The sequence below is a fragment of the Canis aureus genome, chromosome 14 (genome assembly GCF_053574225.1).
Source record: "Canis aureus isolate CA01 chromosome 14, VMU_Caureus_v.1.0, whole genome shotgun sequence".
Taxonomy (NCBI): domain Eukaryota; kingdom Metazoa; phylum Chordata; class Mammalia; order Carnivora; family Canidae; genus Canis; species Canis aureus.
This window is the reverse complement of record NC_135624.1, coordinates 66,122,888-66,143,416: the sequence shown is the minus strand read 5'-3', so window position 1 is coordinate 66,143,416 and position 20,529 is coordinate 66,122,888. Positions and strand designations below refer to the sequence as shown.

At 37.9% G+C, this 20,529-nt stretch overlaps 1 long non-coding RNA gene across 3 annotated transcripts in view; it reads left to right on the top strand.

The window, feature by feature from the left end:
- Nucleotides 1-16: 16 nt before the first annotated feature.
- The window catches only part of LOC144283789 (uncharacterized), a 50,550-nt gene continuing 30,037 nt past the window's right edge, over nucleotides 17-20,529 (top strand). The window contains exons 1-2 of one of the 3 annotated variants that reach the window (XR_013352353.1): nucleotides 17-3,351; nucleotides 13,004-13,069. This is a non-coding gene — a long non-coding RNA (uncharacterized LOC144283789). The remainder of the gene's footprint in view (nucleotides 3,352-13,003; nucleotides 13,070-20,529) is intronic. The other 2 variants (XR_013352352.1, XR_013352351.1) reach the window with 2 other exon arrangements.

Sequence of the window (20,529 nt, the reverse complement as noted above, 5' to 3'; positions counted from 1 at the left end):
GGTGGGGGATGGGGAGGGTGGGGCAGAGGGAGAGGAAGATAAGCAGACTCCCCACTGAGTAGGAGCCTGATGCGGGGCTCCTTCTCAGGACCCTGAGATAATATGAGCTGAAACCAAGAGTTGGATGCTTAACCACTGAGCCACCCAGGCTCCCCTAAGTACTGATGGATGTTAAGAAACACCGACAACACAACAGGAGGGGAAATACCCAGGACATAAAATTATAACGTACACACAGCACACAGGATTGGAATAAAATCTGTCAGAACCTTAACAGCCTTCACCTCTGGATAGTGAGATGAGGGATAATTTTTACTTTCTTTTTCATACTCCACTATACTCAGAAGGAATCCTATTTGTAATTAGAACTATACCAGCTGCTAAGAAGAAAAGGACAGGAGGAAGGAAAAAAAGGAAGGGAGAAAAGAGACAGATTTCAAAGCCGTGAAGATGTTCTCAACGGTGTATGAGAATTAAGAATGGCTCCATAAAGAGACATAGAGTCATTTTATTCCTACAGGATCTTCTTTAACTTAACCTATTCTAGAAGTTTCTACCAGATGAGCGTTATAGGCGATGGTACCCAGGTTGGATGTAGAGCAGGTGGGGGAGCAAACATGGGATGGGAGCTGGGGTAGGAGAGTAATAAAGTTGTGTTCTCCTGACTATTGGCTTAGCAGTGAGTGCTGAGGAGGCCAGAGGGCTGTGAGTTGAGAATAGCAGCCTTTGAGACTGATTTCTTGGGTAGAAGCTGTCGTGCTGAGGTCAGAGCTGTGACCGGTCACCCAACTCTGCGGTCCCTGTTGAGCGCTTCTCTGACTCAGAGCACTCGATGCCTTGGTCGTTCACGTTTGTTGAGAATTTGAATGTGTTAGAACAAAACACTGTGGTAAAAAAATCCATTCATTAGCTGTGTTGGCAGCTGCTTATTCTTTTCCGAGCTTTTAGAAAATGAACCGTCATACCCATAATTATATTAATAGCACTAGTGACAGTGATGATAAAAAAGAAATGGGCAACACACTATATTTGCCAGAGGATCAGCATCGTCACTGAGTGTTCAAAGCTTCACATTTGGGGGGTGGTTTCTTTCTAAGAAGAGCCAGTAAGTGGCCTGCAATTTTTTGTGAGAGCTGCCTGTGAGTAGGCCAGGGTCTGTAGGGGGAGAGCCACGGATGGAAGCCCTCCCTCCCCCCTAGCAGTGCCCGTCTCCTGTTCTAGAGGCTGCGTCTGCCTTGACAACTCCACACTCACACCGAGGGCTCAGTTCATAAATCAGTTCCCTCCAGATGGTCGGAAGATCCGCTCCATGTGCTCTCAGGGCCTCTGTACTTCCCCTATTACAACACTCTGCCCTGCATTTGACTCGGCCGTCTGGTCTTACTGCATTGCAAGGTCTACAGAGAAAGAAATTAGATCTTATTCCTTTTGTATTCACAGCAAGTACCACAACGTCTGGCATATAACATGATGAAAAAGCTGAAAAAGCACTTACTAAATAATCAACAACCCTGATTTTATTAAGTGACGTTATGAAATTAATACAGAAATGATTAAATTCAGAAAAAAGACAAAACTTAAAGACATGAAAAACAGTACTTAAAGCAATGGCTTTGGTTCATTAGTGAGCAGTTTAATATCAATTTCATCCCTCTTCCCCTGAACACACTTGCACACACACACGCACACACCTTCTGTGAGCAGCTGCTTGCTGTTGTGTGAGGCTCCGGAGACAGGAAAGGTATTATCAAAATAAAGTATTTATTAATTACAACTACTGCAAGGGCCCTTGGACAGCGCTCATCACACCCAGAAACCGACATTCTTATCAAACCAACAGAACGCAGCAGGAACAGATTAAGGGAGTTTCATTCAGCAACTATTTTTTTTTTCCTAAAGTATAAATTGATACTTTAATGTCCTCTTTGCTAGAGTGCAAAATCCTTTTAACTATTACTTGTGCACATGGAAATACAGATCTTATTAGAAGATGCACCGAGAAGTAATGCAACATCACACCGAAATATTGCTGCACAGAATGAGTCTAATCACGAAGAAACACTAGACAAATCCAAACTGAGGAAACTCTGTTTCAGAATAAAGGAGATTAGATATTAAATATGACGACTAAATGCAATATGTGAGCTAAAATTTGAATCCTGATGTAGTTTCTTCATGTCTGCATATCTCTCTGTCCATCTATCCAGCTATCCAGCTATCCATCCATGTGAAGAATACCATTGGGACAATGGTCATAAATTGAATAAAGTCTGTAGATTAAACAATGGTATTGAATCGCCATTAATTTATTTTTTATTGTTGTAACTCTGGTTATATAAGAAAATTATCTTGTTTTTAGGAAATCCTGGGAAATTGGGTGAAGAATTTTCTAGAATTCCTTATATTCTTCCTGCCACTTCTCTTATTAAAGATTAAATAACTTTAATTCTCTTAAATAACTTTAATTTAATTTATTAAATTAAATAGAATAGAATAATTTAATTTTCTTAAATAACTTTAATAAGCTTAAATAACTTTAAAGTCATTTCAAAATAAAATATTATAAAAATTAAGTATATAAATACAGATAATCAAGTTGAGAGATGTGTATTGTAGACCTGAATGCTTGTGCCCCTCTTGTTCATATGTTAAGCCTAATCCCCAGTGTGATGGTAGTTGGAGGTGGGGTCTTTGGGAAGTGATTAGGTCATGAGGATGGAGCTCTAATGAATGAGATCTTTTTTTTTATAAGTGCTCCTATAAAAGAGATCCCACAGAGCCCTCTTGCACCATCTGTCCTGTGAGGACACAGCAAAAAGAAGGTCATCTATAACCAGGAAGGGGTTTCTCATCAGACACAGGATCTACTGGCACCTTAATCTTGGACTTCTCAGCCTCCAGAACTCTGAGAAATAAGTTTTTGTTGTTTGAGCCACCCAGTATCTGATGATTTTGTCGTAACAGCCCAAACAGAGTAAGACAGGCACATTAAACAAAATCGTTTTTATACTAAATCAGGTTAATATTTAAGCACGCTGACAATTTGTTAAGAGATCTAGGACTGTTTGTTTCTCTCGGGGTTAGTTTCAAAGGGCACGGGGACATATTGGATTTTGTGTAGTTTCCAGGAACATAGTGCAAAGATGAGGGTCCACACACGTTTAGCTTTGCAATAATATAAAAAAGCCACTTCAGCCAGCACAAGTCCTCAGAGACAGCTAAGCATACCTGTGTCCTGGGGCTGCAGGGATTTGGAGGGAAGGCTCCAGTATAAACACAACTTCCAAGCTGACTATTGATTGCTCTGTTGCTCTCTTGGCAGTTTCTTGCTTTCTGATGCACCACGAGAAGGTAGGCACACCCTGTGATCAATAGTTTAAAAAAAATCTAATGCTTTGATAACAAACGTTATTTTTATTCAACCAAAAAAAATCTCTGTTTACATTTGTTTAATGTTGACAGGGCTGCCAAAGGATATTCATGGGCCCTAGACACTTCTACCTTTATGGAGCTTTCCCATCATAATCATATCAAAATTAAAAATTACTTTTGATATAGCTTTAAACACTTCAACTTTGGGGGATCTCTGGGTGGCTCAGCGGTTTGGCGCCTGCTGTCTGCCCAGGGCCTGATCCTGGGGTCCCGGGATCGAGTCCTACATCAGGTTTCCTGCATGGAGCTTGCTTCTTTCTCTGCCTCTGTGTGTGTGTGTGTGTGTGTGTGTGTGTGTGTGTGTGTGTCTCATGAAGAAATAAATAAAATCTTTAAAAAAAGTAAATAAATACTTCAACCTTTTTTTTGCTATTTCAGGCAAATTTTAGTAGATTTTTGTGAGCCCCCCAGAGTTTCATCTTTCTCTTTTGTGAAAAAAAGTAAGTAACTAGAAAGCTTCTTTTTTAAAATTTTGACTTTAAAAGAAATTGAAACATTTTCATGAGTCACTCAAATTATTGTGAGTGCTAGGCAATGTGTCTACTGTACTCGATGCATAAGTCAACCAGCCCTGATTTGAATTAGATTTTGAATTTTTTATTCGCTATTTCTATACCTCTAAGGAAAGTATAGTATTTGAATTGATGTAGACATCTGGTTGCTTAAAATCAGATCATGTTCTATAAGAAATATATTTATATGTCTGAATATTAGTTGAATTTTATAGACCTATGTCTATGTATATCTGTATCCATATATAATTTATGTTCCATGGGGAATCACAGTTGATAAAAATTGTTAATACTGAACCAGATATTGAACCCATATATTTTTACTGTTAACAAAGGCTCAGACATCTTCTGCTTGCTTTGAAGACACCATGATGAGACCCTCCTGAGATTCTACTCTATAATAAATAATGCTGTGTTTTTGGCCTGTGGTTTCTGCACCTGCTCTTTTTCTTTCATTAACATTAATTATATATATAATTATATATAACAATAATTATAATAATAATTATACATAATAATATATTAATATTAATTATATATAATTTTATACATAATATATATGATATCTGTGTGAAATAATCATGTTTCTATTAATTTTTTCTGAAGGTGATTTTTTATTCATGAGATCATAGCTTACCTCCTATAAATAGTGAAATGATGTCACAGAGGATTCTGCAAAATCAAATAGAAGAAAAAAATGCCACATGGAGGTTCCATGTTGATTTTAAAAACTACAAATATTAGTCTTTATATAGAAAGGCATTCAAAATAGTGAGAATCACTTTTTTTTTTTTTTTTTTTTTTTTTTTGAGAATCACTTTTTTTAAAAAGGAAATTGATGTCAAGGGCTGGCCAAAAATTAGGTCTTTATTTGCAGCAAGCTCTTTCTTAAAATTAAGACATTTTCCACAGTCCTCAAGATCATCACGATAGATTTTAAAGGATCTCTAACAGATTGTACTCTTTGATGAAATCAGTCCCTGTCCTCTTAAAATTTTTACTGCTTCCATCATGCCAAGTATTATTACTGTAGCGCCTCAATGCCAGTGCATGGGGATACCTTCTACTCCTTTCCATCCCAAATTTATTGAAGAATTAAGAAAAATTCAGAATATTTCACACTATAAAAAATTCATGTAAATGCTTTTAAAAACACTTCATTATTTTGCTTCTGCAAATGTAGTATGTCTAGGTACTGGGTATTCATGGTAAACAAAACAGCAAGAAAAAAAATCTCTGTCCTCATGAAACATAACATGCTGCAGATATCTGCTTAGTTTTAGCTGTCAAGCCCCCTTACTTCTGAATTCTAGAGCAAAAGTGTCGTTTATTTGATAAGTAAATTCCAAAACATAGTTTGGAGAGCTAGCTAACCTCCATTCTGCAAATTTAAAATAATTAGAGAAGCAGGAGAAAGTCTCTGAAATAATTAAATTTGAATTGGAACTAGTATGATTGAAGCAACTTCAGGTACGTGTTGGCTGACCCCTAGCAATCTGACTCCACATAACCTGGGAATTCCTTTCACCATGACTACTGGGTCCAATGGGCTTCGGCAGTATAAGTGAGGTGCCTGTGACCTCTGGAAAATTGTTAAGAAATCCTGCTGGGATCATTTCAGTTCACCAGGGAACCCCAAAGGACCATGGCAAAGGAATATCTAAAACCTGATAAATAGTTCATATCAAAGATCTCATTATTTTAGCATGAAGCTTATTCAGGAAGAGACCTCTGCCTGCCTCTGCAGTAAAAGTGGATGCAGAAGTTTCCAGATAGTTTTGAGAAGGAGGGTTGATTTTTCTCAATGAAAATTCTTCATTTTTCATGCAACTTATAAGAAAGATTCAGAAGTCAGGTCAATTACCTGATGGAATTGCCGTGAGCTTTTTTTCCCCCTGTTACTTAAAAGGTTTCTTTCACATCTTTGCCTCTTCAAGGAGACTTTTCAGTGATAGAAAAGAATAGCAATGGGAGTTTTGCTTTTTTGATAACTGAAAATGTAGAGTAAAACAGGAAACCTAAGAGTATTAATTTCTCCAAAAAAAAAAAAAAAAACCCAAACCACACTGCAAAATAGTTCCTTTAATCCAGTTTTTTTTTTTTTTAAGATTTTATTTATTTATTCATGACAGACACAGAGAGAAAGGGAGAGGCAGAGACACAGGCAGAGGGAGAAGCAAGCTCCATGCAGGAAGCCCGATGTGGGACCTGATCCTGGGTCTCCAGGATCACACCCCAGGCTGAAGGAAGTGCTAAACCTCTGGGCCACCTGGGCTGCCCCATTGTTTGTTTTTAATTGCTTTTAGGGATGAGAAGAATGAATGATATAAAAAGTAAAGGATAATTCCTCCATGCTTTCCCAAAATTTCTTAGTGAACATGCTAATGAAATTTCAAATAAATAAAATCAGAACTCTATAAAAACAGAACCATTGTTGTCTTATCTTCACTACTGCAGCCCCTCACTACACTTAGTCTTCAGGGGCCATTGAAGTCCACTGAACCAGCAGAGCCATGGACTGGAAATAATGGGAAATGAATGCCCCTGAAAGCAGCCTTTAACTAATGACACACTAGAGTAGTCTACATGTCCTGGCTCCCTCACCCCTCAGGCAGGGTAACCCTCATGCACGTATTTTATGTGGTTCCAGTAAAGCTCCAATCAATCCATAGCAATAACTTGTTTGATAACTAACACTTTTTTGAGTGCTGTCTCTTTCCTTCACTACTATGGCCCCATCCCTCCCAGGTTTATAGGCATCACTTTCAAAATAAACTATTTGCACTTGAATCTGTATCTGAGTGACTGCTCTTAGGGAGAACCTAAGACCATAGCAGTGGAGTACCCCGGAGGGGGTGGGGGGTGCTGAAAAGGAACCACTGTGTTTAGTGTCTTAAATTTCTACAGTGGGGTAAAAACATGCCACTTCATATCACACAGAATTGTGAGAACAAATAAAATGCTTTAAGCTTTTAGTTATATAAAATACTATTTTCAAATGTAATTTAGTTCAAATATAATATACCTACATGTATATAGGTAGTACATAGATTAACCAATATTAAGTATAGCCAAATCGAAGAGAAAAAATATTAAGAGGATAATATAATGGTTTGGTACAACATCCATATTTATTTTAGACTCAATGATGTTAGATGAGGGAGCTCTGCTGCGGCTGCTCTCATCTCTGCTGATCCTACCTTCTGTTTTTACTCAATTATCGCTTGAACCATGAGACTTTTGTGCTAGAGAAGCATCCCTGTTATGGCTTTATTATATTGGAAAAGCAAAATAACAAGGATTCACTTGACAATGTTCCTAGTGTCACTGTTGGTTGGTTAAAATTATTTATGTGCCATAGGTTGCCATTTCATTTAAACAGAAATGTTTTGTCAACACCAGGTTTTATTTACTTAACTTTTAAAAAGATATTTCTTCATATGCTCCTCAGATAGAGTTTTCTCTCTACCACTTTGGCAGTTTGGAAATATTCATATTTGCTTCATTCTCTCTTCTTCCTCCCTCACTCCCTCCCTTCCTGCTTTTCTTCTCTCTTTTTTTTTTCTTCTTAACATGTAAATGTAAACTTTTCTGGAAAGTTTTTTTATTTTACCAAGCGCATACATTTTGACTTAGAAAATTTAAAACGTTCTATGGAAATTTTTACACATTTCACATCTCTGTGAAATACAAACACAACCCAGAAAACAAAATACAGAACAGAACCCATTCCAGGGAGGATTTATATATTTTAGTCTCTAGGTTGGGAATTTTTTCTCAAGTCCTCAGCATTAGTGTTTCACAGTGTAGGTACCTGTTCCCAAGACTGACTTTCGACTATCCATCACCAGTGGTTGTGCACAGCAAGGCTAGCCTTCCTAGGCTGCCAGTGGGATGAGGGAGAAAAATACAATTAACGATGAATTTATTAGTTGGATAAGGAAATGGAATTTACATAAATGAAGTAGAGAAAACCCCCGAGTATATTATCCTGTAGAAATTTACCTGCTTTTATTGTATGTCTAATTTGTGTCCCATAGTTTTACAACTTAGTAACTCTTGATGATAATGTCATGAAGTAGTTGGCAGCCTCATCTTATCAGTGAGGAAATAGAGACTCAAAGAAGTTTGATAACTTGCTAAAGTTCATCTGAGTAGTAGCAGGGTAGAAAAGCCATGCACCTGCTCAAGTGAAAGATAACCTGATTGAATCTAGTCAGCATGTTTAGTCCCAGCTACCTGGTGATGACCTTGGGTCCATAAAGGAATTAGTGAATTAACAAATGCATGAGCTAAGAGAACAGTGTCTCTATTTTAAGTCTCAAAGTATATTTTGGAGAAGATGAAATTCCTTGAATAAATTGTAGAATTAAAGAAAGAGATAACCCTGGTCATGTGGACTAACAGGGCAGGAATAAAGGCCATTATGCAGGATTATTTCTATTTTCTGTAAAGTCCTGGTATATTAGTGCCACAGTAGACCAGGGAGACTTCATTATCTCAATAAAAGATAGAAATAGGGAAAAAAGAAAATAAAGCATACTTTTTCTCTCTCCTGAGCATCGTTATAGAAAATCCCATGAATTGGATTTAAACAGTTTTTGTTTAGGAGAAGCCCAAGTACCTGGGAAATAGGAGGACAAATTAGAGGGGAAGCTTTGTGTTAGAGTCAAATGATATTTTCTGGATAAAAGGGATACTTGATATGTATAAAGGGAGCAAGAAACCATAGCATTGAGTAACTCGAAGCTAGTAGACAATCTTGGAGAATTGTTTTGTTAGACACCAACGGTCTAAGGACGTCTGTTAAAGAACATTGGCCAATACAATTATTGTGGAATCCTATCATTAGGGTGCCTTTCAGATTGTTATAGTGCAAAATGTCCTGAAAAAAATGTCCTGACTGACTGTGGGTTTCCATACTTCTATTGGCCAACTCAGGCTGACAAATATTTAACTGCCACGCTGTTTCATGAACTGTTCAGCTTTCTTTGAAGCCAGGGTTTCATGGTTAGCTTGTGAGATAATGCCAGGTACCAAGAGCTATTGAAGATAAGAAGAAAACCGCTTTTTTTTTGCTTGATCAATGAGGTTTTTATGAATTTAAATAGATGCTCCTGGGCTTATCTAAGCAGTCCCAGTAGGATTCAGTACCTACAAACAGAATCGTTTGTAATGAAACTCACCTGGAAGAGCTACATTAACCTGGCAATGAGTGGGGGCAGATGCCTCCCTTGTCAGATGCAGTACCACAAGCAATCTCTCATAAAAGCAATTGCTTTCCAGGAGTCCCGGAGTCAATAATGCAATCTGTGGTGTCCCTGTCCAATAAGTGACAGTTGCATTACCTTTGTTAGCGTGATTTTGCTGTGAAATTCAGGTGACTTTTTTTTTCAGCTATGGATCCCCTGGGTCCAGCTTTCTGGTTCCTAGGGAAATTCTCTGAGCTCACCAAGTTCTCTCTCTCATTTTGTAGCTTTATTAAGGCATAATTTCCCTACCATAACTTTACATATTTAAAATGTACTGTCTGATGAACTTCGAGATATATATCTATATATCCCTGAAACCATCATCAGGGTCAAGATAATGAATATATCCATCACCCTCAAAAGTTTCCTTCTGCCCCTTTGTAATTCCTGTCTCCAACCCTGCTGCTTAGGTCCCCAGACACATGCTGGTCTGTGCTGAGGTGAGGCTCCTGTGGAGATGGTCCAAGAGATGAAGGTGCAGCCTCAGGCTTTGTCTGATCTAGTTTGAAAGTCATGCCACATCTCTTGTGTCATGTCCTATTTGTTAAGCGAGTCACTAATATCAACACAGATTCAAGAGGATGAGAATCCAATTCCACCTCTCAATGGAAGGAGGAGCAAAAGCACTTTCTGCCAAACTTAAATTACTGCACCGAAATGGAAACGATTACGATAGCCTAAACTCTCCATTTTACAGATACAGATACCAAAGCATGGCGTTTTGATGTGACATCAGCGTTGAGTAAATACAATTAACTCTAAAACTTCAAATCCGATGCTCAATACTTCTGGAAAGATTTAAGTCAAAAACTTTGTTAGATACCAACCACGTTGCTCTTGGCCTAATAAAAAACAAAAACAACCTTTAGCAGTTAGACAGCTTAGAGCTTCCTCATGAAAAACTTTCTTCTCAACGAAAAACTCTGATCTTCAAGCTGTTCGGAAAATTCTCACACATGTCACGGAAAGGCAGGTGATCACTGCAAATACTCTGCACTATGTGTTGTGGCAGTTTCAGATGGCAAGCCTTCCAGGGTATGACCCACAAGGCACAGCAGCACCTCAAAACATCCGAAGAGGATTTAGATCATTCAAGCGTTATCACAGATTGGCTTCTCCAGGAGCAGATGCTGATGAAAAAGTTCTAGAGACCTGGTGCACAACAACGTGCATACAGTTAATACTACTGTGCTGTCTGCTTAAATAAACACGGTTCAGGTGATAGATTTTATATCATGTGGTTTTTTTTTTTGTTAACACACACACTCAAATAAGAAGCAGATTGTGGGATGATTTTGAATTTAAAGACAGGTTAGGGATCAAAATCTACAAAAAGGGGGAGGGAGCAGGATTGGGCAGAAGAGAACAGTTGCATTGCGATGCAAACCTTAATATACACTTAGCCAAGCCCGCATGGTCAGTCCCAGAGCAAATACAGTGGTCCCTGCAAGAGCCAAAGGCCCGGCCTTTAAACCCTCACTGAGCCCCTGGACACAGTGTGTCCCTGGGAGGGCGTGACTTTGGGCAAGGCAGCTGTCTGCAGCTGAAACAAGTTCTTCCTCTAAGGGGGCGCTGGGCAGAGGAATTCCATGGCTACTGCCACTATGGGAGATGGAAATGCAGATGACGGCATAGAGGAAAAGTAATGACTCTCCTTTTGAAGATGTCATCTGAAATCCTGAAGGAATAACATAGAGCACATGACTCACTAATAATTTCCGTACACTGAAAATAGAATCCAAGGGTATTTAGTATTAATTTTAGCTAGAGAATATCTGCTCTTTGTTTTCACACACACGTGCACACACATACACACACCCCCTCTTTTAACCTGACATAGGTAAGGGTCAAAAATAAGATCATAGGTGGATGCCTGGGTGGCTCAGTAGTTGAGCGACTGCCTTCGACTCAGGGTGTGATTGATCCCGGGTGCAGGGATTGAGTCCCACATCGGGCTCCCTGCATGGAGCCTGCTTCTCCCTCTGCCTGTGTCTCTGCCTCTCTCTGTGTCTCTCATGAATAAATAAATAAAATCTCTTTAAAACAATCATAGGGTTAGTTACGAGTATGGGGAATGTAATATGCTTTTTAATTTCTGCACTATTGAGTTTATTCATAATATTATCAGCTTTTATTTTTTCCCCATTTTTTGTTTTCCTATTTGTGTTTTTATAAAAACAGGGTCTCTAATCCAAAATATGCTAATAAAATGCAATTTGAAGCTTTAAAATGTTACAAAATGGTAAATATGTTGATCTACTTCTTAATATTTTCATGTAATTTTGTGCTTTCATATAGAGTGACATTTTTTTCCCCACATTTTCAACCAGAATATTTTGAGGCTTCCTAAGATTACATTTGCTCTCTTCATGAACTTAAATGAATTACTTATTTTTTTCTAAACCTCAGTTGTCTCATCTGTAAAGTGGAAATATGATAGCACTTATTTAATAGGAACTCTCTGAGCACTAAATGATATAATATGTGCAGATAGTTTATGGCAGTGGCTGGCACGTAGAAACAAGTCAGTGGTGTAACTGAGTATATTGTGATATTGGTAACCATCCCTTCATTAGCAAAAATCAACTATTGCCATGATACCCTTTTGCAAAAGGCATTTGTTGAACATTAACGATTTAGAAATGGAAACCAAAATTCTAATCCCACTGTTCAGTCTCCAGGATTTTTCTATATCCGTCACCAGGTGGCCCCACATCCATATCCTTCCTGGCTCTTGCAGTCAAGGAAACGAATCAAATGGCAAGAAGACACTGCAGGAAAAATCCACAGTAATAATAATCCAAAGTGTAGATGGTTCATTTAATAATCAGTTGTGAATTTGGCTAGAAGAGAGAGAAGCAAGCTTCAGAGGTTTGAAATGGGCAAGAAAGCTGTTAAATGTGTCTAGACATCTTTCTTCAAGACTAGTCTCCATAAAAGTGATAAATAAATCATCCTATTGATGTTGAACACTTCAAATAGTACATGGCATTGCATGCTTGGTTGAAAAAGATCTGTAATCTTTGCTTTTTCTCTCTTTTATAAATTGGTTAGTTAACACTAATTTCTTGGCTTTACCTGAGTACTTACAAAACAGTTTCAAACCCTTTCCTCCTCTTCGCCTACCTGAGACATAGACCAAAACTACAGATTAACATTTTCTCAGATCCTGTCAGGAAAGATCCTGCTAGAATGAAGGTTTTATCATATCATGGCTGATTCGTTATTTCTTCTTCTTATCTCAGAATCCTTGAAGTCTGAAGATTGGAATCTCAAAAGTTTCCTTTCAGACAATAAAAAATTATTTCCAGGCTAGGTAAGGTACTGCTAGAAGAAATGATTGGCAATTGATTGCAACTGATTGATGATATTTGGACAAATGGCAAAAGAGTTAATAAGGTGGAACTGAGTATATAAGAAATACCCATATTGAGTGTTAGCAGTTAAGAGTCTTAGCACTAGAGTCAGAAGTTTGGTATTCTAGTTTAGCGTAATAGTAGTGTAGCTTAGATAAGTCACTTCCAGATAATCATACTTCCTTCATGAAAGTTTTAGTGTGAATTAAATGAGATCACATGTAAAGTGCCGAACATTTTGCCTAGAACATGGTAAGGACATTATAGTGCCTTTCATTATCATCACTGCTTTTATTCTTGGTATCATCAGATGGTGGCAATAATTAATTTAATTTAATCTTCAATGGAAAGAGCCAAACATATCCCTGCTGATTTTTCGCAACTGATTCTGAATTGAGCCTCAAAACCCAGCTCTGAATGGTGCATTATTTTCCATGTTTGTTTTTTGCAGAAGTGGTCAGAAGGGTAGACAGCCCAACATTGCTTGAAAGAGTGCAACCTTGAATTCAACTGGAAGGTCTGAATAGATGTACATTTTTTCTTATCTATTTATTTATTTTATTTTTAGCTTATTGAGCTGAGTATATATTTTAGCCAAAATATGGAAAATTTTACTTTGGTTGAGTTGACAGACTTTTCAAAGTAATGAGAGAGACTTGATTTGATTGTGTGCACTATATTACATATTTGATTTTTGTATCAGGAAAAGATGCAGAAATAAGACAGAATTGTAGATCTTATTCTAGCAAAGTCTTTCTTGCATCTATCTTGTAAATAAGAAGGTAAAATTAGTCTAGTTACAGTATGGGTAATCACAATTCATAATCAAACACGATTCATCTGATGTCCAAAATTTTCAGCTTTATATTTTACATGAATTGTTAAGATTCTATTGTCAGTTAATTTGTGGCAAGGACTTTTGCAGCTAGCCATCCAGATGGTAGAGACACTAGATAGAGAACATATTTTGAAATTCTTCCTGCATTTTAGACAATGCTGTTCAGTGCTTATTTTCCAAGATAAATGTATTATTAAGATAATCACTTTCATCAAGAACGTAGTTATAGGCCTAAAACATTTCAAGATGGATTCGAATGCAATATTTATTATACGTGATGTTTTGAAACTTACAAAAACTAAATAGCGTTTTTAGAAACTAAAAATCGGAACAAAGATTAGCCTAAATGGTCACTTTTATACATACATACGAAGTAATAACATATACATATATGCCAGGCACTATGTTGCAATTTATATATTATTTCATCTAATTTTAAAGACAATTTTATGAGGATTATTATCTGCATTTGACATATGAGAAAACCAAAGTCTTAATACACTAGGTCAGTAGTTTCCAAAATGTTAACTATGTACTATTTTATTTTATTATTATTTTTTTATGTTCTATTTTATTATGTAAACACTCATGAATGCACACCATGAGCATAAGAACTAGAGCTTTATCACTATTATCAAATATACCTATGTTCCTTCACGATTCTGTTCCTCTGCTTCCAGAGTTAATTACAATCCTAAACTTTATTCTTGCAGTTAGAACTGTAGCTATTTTCCAAAGCCAGACTAGACACTAATTTATTTGTGACATTTTTTGAGTTTATATAAAATTGCATCAATGTTTTGGCAGTCATTGACTTAATGTAAACATGGTAAGCATAATTCTCGGATTTTGTACTTCCTGCTCAGAATTCATCAATTGGTTTTGTGGTTTTAATTTAGTATTTATGCATGATTTCTTTTTTCTTTTTTTTTTACCTTCTCCATCTGCTTAATTCTGCCTTCTTCTTTTTTTAAAAATATTTTATTTAAATTCAATTTGCCAACATATAGTATAATACCCAGTGTGCATCCCATCAAGTGCCCTCCTCAGTGCCCATCACCCAGTTACCCCAACCCCCCGCCCACCTCTCTTTCAACTACCCTTTGTTCATTTCCCAGAGGTAGGAGTCTCTCATGGTTTGTCACCCTCTCTAATTTTTCTCACTAAGTTCCCTCCTTTCCCTTATAATCCCTTTCATTATTTCTTATATTCCCCGTATGAGTAAAACCATATGATAATTGTTTCTCTGATTGACTTAATACATTTAGCGTAATACCCTCCAGTTCCATCTGTGTCAGAGTAAATGATAGGTATTCATTCTTTCTAATGGCTGAGTAATATTCCAAAGAAGACCACATCTTCTTTATCCATTCATCTTTCAATGGACACCAAGGCTCCTTCCACATTTTGGCTATTGTGGACATTGCTGCTATGAACATTGGGGTGCAGGTGTCCCATCGCTTCACTACATCTTTATCTTTGGGGTAAATACCCAGTAGTGAGTTGCTGGGTCCTAGGGCAGGTCTATTTTTAACTTCTTGAGGAACCTCCACACAGTTTTCCAGAGTGGCTGCACCAGCTTGCATTCCTACCAACAGTGCAAGAGGGTTTCCCTTTTTCTACATCCTCTCCAACATTTGTTGTTTCCTGCCTTGTTAATTTTCCCCATTCTCACTGGTGTGAGGTGGGATCTCATTGTGGTGTTGATTTGTACTTCCCTGATGGCAAGTGATGCAGAGCATTTTCTCATGTGCTTCTTGGCCATGTGTAGGTTTTATTTGGAGAAACGTCTGTTCATGTCTTCTGCCCATTTCATAACTGGATTGTTTCTTTCTTGGGTGTTGAGTTTATCAGTTCTTTATAGATCTTGGAAAGTAGCCCTTTATCTAATGTGTCATTTGCAAATATCTTCTCCCATTCTGTAGGTTGCCTTTTAGTTTTGTTGACTGTTTCCTTTGCTGTGGAGAAGCTTTTTATCCTGATGAAGTCCCAACAGTTCATTTTTGCTTTTGTTTCCCTTGCCTTCATAGATGTGTCTTATAAGAAGTTACTGTGGCCGAGTTCAAAAAGGGTGTTGCCTGTGTTCTCCTCTAGGATTTCGATGATTCTTGTCTCACATTTAGATCTTTCATCCACTTTGCGTTTATCTCTGTCTATAGTGTAAGAGAATGGTCCAGTTACATTCTTCTGTATGTGGCTGTCCAATTTTCCCAACACCATTTATTGAAGACTTTTCTCCAATGGATATTCTTTCCTGCTTTCTCAAAGATGAGTTGACCATAGAGTTGATGGTCCATTTCTGGGTTCTCTATTCTGTTCCACTCATCTATGTGTCTTTTTTTTTTTACACATGATTTCTTGACAATCATTTACTTTGTGCTGATTTGATGAGGAAAATTCAATTTAGTACTACACTTTAAAATAATTTTCTTGAAACTCCAAAATTTAAAATTGAGGAGGAATAACATCAAATATGCTTTCTCATAATTTTTTCAACCAGTTTGCTATATTGTCAATGGGAATATTGAGAATACAATAAACCACACATAAAAGCATTCTTCTGCTTATATCTCAGAACTAGCAAATTGCAGAAAACTCTAGCTTTTACTTTGCTTACTCTTACAATATACCTTCAACTTGCCAGTCATTGGCCACAGGTTTTATGTAGAGTTTATCATTCCATATTTTTTGTCTGAATTGTTGATAAAATTGGTAAGATGACCCTTCCTTCTTCCTTCTTTTCCCTGATCAAATATTTATTGAACACCCAATAAGTGCTGGAAACTACACTCAAATCTGGGGCTGTGAATATGAAAGGATGTGTGATCCAAGATGTCAGGAGACCACACAATATTAAGAAGACACAAACAAATGTGCTTATTTTTAAATTAATTTAATGAAACATTTACAAAAACAAATGGGTTCCAGAATGCAATGGAAACTTAAGGAGTTTATGTAGGTGCTGTGGGTATCTGGAATTCTGGATTATGATCCCTTGTAACAGGCAGCTGCTGCCTTGAGCATACGTCAGTGGGGAGGGAGAATGCTGAGCATCGACTCTCCCATGTCATCCTTCATGGCCAACAATATCCACACACAGAATTAAGCATATGCATAGCACTTTAATGAAGGCTTGAGTGCAGCTGAGAAAAAAGTATGCAGGGATCCTGGAATAGCTGCTTACATGAGAAAGTAAGGATGTGCTTAAAAACAGAGAGGGATCTGTTGTAAGGACAAAGGGACCAAGTAAGTTGAGGAAGTTGTCCTCACTGGGAGGGGAAGATGAGAGCAAAGATCTAAAGGAAATGAGGGATTTAGCCAAGTAGGTATCTGGTAGAAGAGAATTCCAGGCAGAATAAATAATCCTAAAAAGGAAACATAGTGAATGTACATTTAAGGAAGAATAAGGAGCCCTGTGTGGCTGGAGTGGGTGAGCAAGGGGGAAAACACTGGCAAAAATGCTGTCAGAGAAAGAACAGGAGACACAACATGCAAAATCTCCTCACTCATTTCCAGGGACTTAATCATTAACTCTGAGAGAGGGGAGCTAATAGTGGATTTAAACAGAGGAGAGTCCTGGTCTGCTATATTTTGAAAGGGCTTTATTGGAAGTGTGTCAAAAGTAGACATGGGTGAGCATAAGGATATTAATTAAAACTAATAACGCAGTTCAGGTGGCTGAAGATGGTAGCCCAGACCAGGAGGGTGACAGTGCACATGATTCAACTTTGAAATGAACCACGATATCCTGATGCATTGGATGTGGAATATGTGAGAAAAAAACAGCAGCTGAGGATAACTTCCAGGTTGGCTTGTAATAATATTCCAGGTGACAGATACATGGGTGGGGCAAAGCTACCTGAGTGGCCAACATGGGTCCAGATGCTACTGAGGTGTAAGATTTATAAGAATTGGTGGTTAAGTCATCCTTTTAACTTTAAAGGTGTGTACTTCTCAGTGTAGGACATATGTTTTATGGCCTTTTACTTTATATCAAAAGTCTCCTCATGATTAACCCCATCCTACAGATAACTCTGTACTAGCTGTCTCATTCTCTTGCTCTGAACCATCAATTTCTCATTCTTAAGAATGAAAGCTAAACATGCTCAAACTCTTGTATGTGTGAGAGATTGTAGGAATATATATACTTGTCTCTTTCACAACTCTTTTAAGTGAACCCCTTTCTTTTTCCAGTTGACCTCACATGACTGGGAAAAGTGACATGAGTTGTTAGGGAGAAGTTTTGTTATCTTTGTACTAACCTGGATGTATTATTGTGAGTTCACCAGGAAAAACTGCAAAGTCACAATTATTAAACAATTTTTCTTTTTCTCACTATCCCCCCTTCACAAGCCTTTTGGCCTGCCCTTATTCCCTGCATCCTCGCACCTAGAGCTTTGTCATTGCTCTCTGGTGGACCAGATCCTGCCTTCCAGAGCCTCTACCACTCCTCCCAAATAAAAATAACCTCCTTCCCCCTCCCCCTGTACTGCAGATAAAATAAGTCATTGATCTAGTTATAGTCTTGATGCTATGATGTAGGAATAATCCAAAGCTGCTACCTATGAGCTTTAAAAAAGAACGTGCAGAACTAAAAGTCATCCCTAAAAGGAAAATATGTGGGGGTTATATTTTATTGCCGACTATCTCTTTTCTCACTTATAGTCTAACTTCCCTGTGTCAGAATTCAATTATTAAATGAAAACATAAAAGATCATCTTTCTTCTTTTGTAGTTAGTGCATATTTCCAACTGCATCAAAATAAAGCAACTAATAGAAATACTTTAGATTAGAAACACAAGAAAGTACAGTGGAATTAGGCCCATTCCTGATTTCTGTATCCAGGAGGCTCCCAGGTCTATTAACTCTGTTCCTTTTAGTCTGAGATACAGTTAAGTGCTGGGTGGCTTCATTACAGATAGAAAGACTTGCCTAGAGAGGGTAGGAGGTTTCTCAACATATTGAGTAGAATCATAAAAAGGGATCAAGTGTGTCTGACTCAGTCCAGTGTTTTCTAAAGGCAGACCACTCTTAGATGTTTAAATTTAAAGCCAAAAATCTCCAAATACACCCAAACACAGGGACTGTGAGGAAGTCAGGCCCTTTGGGAAAAATGTATAAGTGCTGTAAACTCTTGAACAAGTGTTAAACATAAGCCAGCATTATGCTGACATCTTAACTTTGTTTACCATAACAGAAAACTAAGGCAATTGAGGGGCAGAGCATCAGAGGTTGCACTTCCATCATCTTGAGATTAAACTAAGATAAGTGCCAAGTTATTGGCATTTCCAAAAAGAGAAGACAACATAGGAACAAAGAAATGCAAGCCAAAGAACTTTAAAGTGAGCATCTGGATAATAAATAACTGGTTTATAATCTACAGAATACTTAGAAAGAAATGTCTTTCTATAGACAAAAAGACATTTTGCACACTTTCTCTTTTAAAGAATTGTAATTTTCACTCTCCTAAAATCAGAACCTAAGGTAATGCCTTGGATGCTGGCAGTTCGTCTGTTAACTGATGATCCAGGAACCCCGAGCAGGAACCCAGAGCAAGTTGTCAAAGCTTAGCATCCTGCGTTCCAGAAGTACCAAATCTGCAAGACGGTAGCCGAGCTTGGTGGTGGGAGAGGTCAGAACTCCTCCTCCTCCCTATTTTCCCTATTTATGTATGTATATACCTGGTCCTGAAAGTCAGTGCCCCCCCTTTTATTGTCATCATCCCTGAACTGGCACAATCCACGTAGAAAATAGCAATAGTTCTTACCAAAGTCTATCTACAGTGTCACAGAGGAGAATCACATGGTCTGGGTTGGAGCAAAACCTAGAAGTCTATTCTACTCAATTATCTCCTTAAGACCCTCCTCATATTCCCTTCTCCCAAATCTCTTCTCTCTGTCAATCCCAAAAACCTTATTAAAAATCTTTAGAGCTGGCTCACTTAGCTTTCTTCTCAATTCTTTTATCTTCCCCCTTTTTAGCTTTCAATGGGCTTTCCTCAGATAAGTTCGATAATGAAAATAAATCTGGGTTTTATCTCCTTCTAAGCTTCCCAAGTAGTTCTCCCTCCTACCAACAGAACAAAAATCCTGGAATGTGCTAGCTCCATTCTTAGATGAAAGAGGAAGAAACACAGAGCATACTTCTTCCTAGACATGCTTGTTCTTGTCATACCTATTTACATTGAACAAACTCAATTATACAATTAATTCTTATGTTATTCTTATGTATACATAACTGTGGATGCTAAGTAGGCAAATGACATTAATGTGCAGAGGGATACACTTCACTATTGTGTGCTGGTCTCAGCCTATCAATAACTCATGTTGTGGCTGGACCAGCCCTGTGGTTCTCAGTATGATTGCAAGATGCCCTCCATAACAACCATCAGGAAGCTTTGGAAAAAAATAAAAGGTTTATTACTTATAAGTGCTAGAAACTGCATGGTGCACTTGGGGCCACACTACATACTGCTTGTCTTTTGAAAGATACTTGACAGATGAGGTAAGTAAATTACATCTGAACAGGGCATTCCAATCCAATAAATGGAATTTGGTCTCCAGCATTTATAATGTAAATCTTACCATGAAAAATAATTTTAGCTTTTTCACATCCTTTAAGTAGATGGCAAAAGTTTGTCAAGCATTTGGCAAGAATGATGGATTGTTACACACACACACACACACACACACACACACACACACAGAGGACAAGCGCCTGCGGTTCTGCTTTTATTGAGGTCAACGGTAGGGGCTTAGGGTTTTGCAGGCTTGCTCTGTATTGGTGAGTTTAAAGCATAAGAACAAGAATTTCAGGCACAAGAAGAGAATAAACAAGGGCCCAAATGATCAGTTACTGGAATCAATCAAGATGTCCAAAATAGGGAGCCTTGGGGCGCCTGGGTGGCTGTTGGTTAAGTGACTGACTCTTGATTTCAACTGAGGTCATGGTCTCAGGGTTGTAAGAAAGAGTCCCACTCCAGGCTCCTTGCTGGATATGGAGTCTGCTGAATATTCTCTCTCTCCCCCTCTGTCTCCACCCCCCATCCTTGCTCTCTCTCTTTCTCTCAAATAAATATAGAAATAAATCAAACCAAATCAAATCGGGAGCCTCAAGAGGAGGTACTTAGCTCTTTATCT